The following is a 3,609-nucleotide window of genomic DNA, read 5'->3' on the forward strand; positions in this document are numbered from 1 at the left end:
AAGATAGAAGTTAGCCACCACAGTGGTGGGTACATGCCTGCCGCAGCGTACAGCGCGATTCCTTTTCTACACTTCGTCTCATGTTGTTATCATATCGTTTAGATCCGATTTAAAGGGGATTTAACCCTAATTGTATTCAGAACGTATGGATGCTATAAGTAGTTGATTTTTTAGAATTTATGGATATCTTGGAGGCTAAAGAAGAAGGGGGAGAGGAGATCAAGAGATTGCTATTACAATCTCGAATTTTATTGGTTTATTCTTCCTTTCTTCTATGTTTAATTCAAGATGTTTGTTTCGTATTTCATTATGAACTAAATTTCGTTTCTAGGGTTGAGATGTAACTCAGATACAATTTCGTAGTTGTTTTATTCAAATTCAATTCCTTATTTTGCAATTACTTATTTGTGTGTCTATTTTGAGTTTAATGCTGTCAAATCTTAAAGCCAAAGTTTTGATTGATTTATTGATCTAGGTTTATAATGAGAATTAGAATCTAGGTTAGATCAATAAAATGGATCACGTTAGAATGAATGAACGGTAGAGGTACTTTAGCATGTTCTAAGAGGTTAGTAATTCAATTTACGATAATTCCACAGATTTTATGACTCTTTGTATTAAATTCACATAGAAATGTGCTGAGTTAATATTTAAAGGAGTAATCTAGCTTATTTCGAGAGAAAACACTAGTTAGTACAAGGAATTAAACTTTCAAATAAGGCAAAACAGGAATTACTTTGAATAATCAATTATATAGGAGTATCTTGTAGTAAAGTCGAAAGCCCTAGGTTTTTAATCCATAAGAATCAATGTTTCTTATTTCATTGTTATTTCAATTTGCAATTCTACAATTCTCAATTCATCAAATAGTAATTTAAGTGATTATTTTTGGTACTTAGTAACTTAATTCTCGTGGGAACGATATCTTATATTATTACTTGAAACGATTAGTGTACTTGCTAGCATAAATCATACGTATCAAGTTTTTGGTGTCGCTGCCGGGGATTAAAGATTACTAATATTAATACCAATTGTTGTTATTGCTAATTTGATTTTTATTTATTCCTACTTTATTCATTTTTCTCTTTTTAGGTTTTTCTTAGTATATGAGACGGATAAGTAGCTTGGATTTAGTGCCAATCGACCTTGATATCAATAAGACACTTAGAAGGCTAAATAGGGATCACAAGCAAAGAGCTAAACAAGGAGTTTTAGCAATAGCAAAAGAAGAGAATAATGGTGGTGGTGGAGATGCAGTCCCGAATAGAGCACTAAAGGATTATTCTATTCCTAATGTGGGTGTCTCTAGCATTCGAAGGCTACCTATTCAAGCAAACAATTTTGAGATCAAGCCTGCCATCATTCAGATGATACAATTTTCGATTCAGTTTGGGGGGTTGGCAAATGATGATCCAAATCTGCATATTGCAAATTTTTTAGAAATTTGTGATACATTCAAGCACAATGGGGTGACTGATAATGCCATAAGACTGCGTTTATTTCCATTCTCATTGAACAGCAAGGGTAAGGCATGGTTGACCTCGCTACCTTCAGGAACCATTACTACATGGGATGGGCTGGTTAATGCCTTTCTGACTAAGTACTTTCCACCAGCGAAATCTGCGAAGATGAGGAACGATATAACCAATTTTCTACAACAAGATCAAGAATCTCTCTATGAAGCTTGGGAGAGGTTTAAAGATCTCTTAAGGAAGTGCCTGCACCATAGACTACCGTTATGGATGCAAGTACAAATGTTTTATAACTGTTTGCTCTCAAACACTCAAACCATGGTGGATGTAGCAAGTCGAGGAGCATTCTTCAACAAGACACCGGAGGAAGGATATGAACTTATTGAACTCATTGCTAGTAACAACTTCTTGAAATCTGATAGGAATGCACAGAAAAGGACAACCGGAGTTCATGACATTGATGCTTTTACTAATTTAGCTGCTCAAGTTGCTATTTTAAATAATAATTTTAAGAAAATGAATGTTGCTGCAGTTTCTAATGTAGTTTGTGATAATTATGCAGGGAATCATCCTACTTTGGAGTGTCAAGGCCCATATGAAGCAAATTCTTCCGAACAAGTGAATTATGTGGCCAACAATCAAAGATAATATAATTCTAACTCCAATTACTACAATCAATGGTGGAGGAATCATCCTAACTTCTCATGGAGCAACAATGCGAATATGCAAAAATTGTCTCATTCTTTTCAAACTCAAGAGAAGAAACCAACCATGGAAGAGGTTTTCATCCAATTCATGTAAAAGACCAATGCATTCATTGATGATACCCAAGCCAATTTCAGAAATCAAGGTGCAAGTATTCGCAACCTTGAACATCAAGTTGGGGAGATTTCCAAGCTATTGACGGAAAGAGCTCAAGGAGCACTCCCAAGTAGTACTGAGAAGAATCCCAAGGAGTATGTGAAAGCTATAACTCTTAGAAGTGGGAAGGAGTTAGAACAATCAAAGAGGGGTAGCAAACAAGCAAATGAGGATGAAACTGCTCTTCCTAAAGATCAAGATGTTATCGCTCCTATTCAACAACCTATTTCACAACCATCTTCTAATCCCATTCATTTTCCTCAAAGATTGCGAAAGTAAAATTTAGATAAGTAATTTTCTAAATTTATTAATATTTTTAAAAGCTTACGTATTAATCTTCCTTTTGTAGATATGTTGGAGCAAATGCCGAAATATGTTAAGTTCTTGAAAGAGATTCTATCAAACAAGAGAAATTGGTGGATAATGAGAAGGTTATGCTCATGGAAGAATGTAGTGCTATTATTCAAATAAAGCTTTCCCAAAAGCTAAAAGATCCAGGGAGTTTCACTATTCCTTGTACTATTGGTGATTTTAATTTTGATAGAATTTTATGTGATCTTGGTGCAAGTATTAATTTGATGCCTCTCTCTATTTTCAGGAAACTTGGTTTAGGAGAAGTGAAGCCTACTACGGTATCCTTGCAACTTGCAGATAGATCTATCAAGCATTCTAGAGGTATTATTGAGGATATTTTGGTAAAAGTGGACAAATTCATATTTCTTGCTGATTTTATCGTTTTGGATATGGAAGAAGACAAGGATGTTCCACTCATATTGGGAAGACTTTTTCTCGTCACAGGTGGAACTCTCATAGATGTTTATCAAGGTAAGTTAATTTTAAGGGTTCAAGATGAACAAGTAACTTTTAATGTTTTTTAGGCTATGAAATTTCCTTTCGATGTTGATGCATGTTTTGCAATAAGTGTTTTGGATAGGGTAGTAGCTAAAAAATTTAATGAATCTTTTCCTCCCTTATCTTTGGAAAATTGCATATTAAATGGTAGAACTTTAGGGATTCTAAGTGATGATGAAGATATAATTGAATGTGTGAATAATCTTGATGCTTTGCCACTTTGTGAGTTTCCAAAAAGGCTTAAATTTAAAGAGTTAGGAGCTGTGCATGTTAATGAACCATCATCTAAAAAGGAACCTCCTAAACTTGAACTTAAACAATTGCCATCACATCTTAGGTATGCTTGCTTAGAAGAGTTTTGTTATTATCCTGTTATTATTAACTCTTCTTTGAATGATTTGGAAGAGGAAAAGTTATTGAGGGT

The 3,609-nt window shown here is 34.2% G+C and overlaps 1 non-coding gene across 1 annotated transcript; it reads right to left on the reverse strand.

Annotated features, from left to right (window-relative positions):
- Positions 1-1,625: 1,625 nt before the first annotated feature.
- LOC147381774 (small nucleolar RNA R71) lies at positions 1,626-1,732 on the reverse strand. The gene has a single exon (XR_015174374.1). It is a non-coding gene; the product is annotated as a small nucleolar RNA R71 (small nucleolar RNA).
- Positions 1,733-3,609: the final 1,877 nt, after the last annotated feature.

This window comes from Akebia trifoliata, unplaced genomic scaffold (genome assembly GCF_017979445.1).
Source record: "Akebia trifoliata isolate Shusen 1 unplaced genomic scaffold, ASM1797944v1 Contig00267, whole genome shotgun sequence".
In the NCBI taxonomy this organism is placed as follows: Eukaryota; Viridiplantae; Streptophyta; class Magnoliopsida; order Ranunculales; family Lardizabalaceae; genus Akebia; species Akebia trifoliata.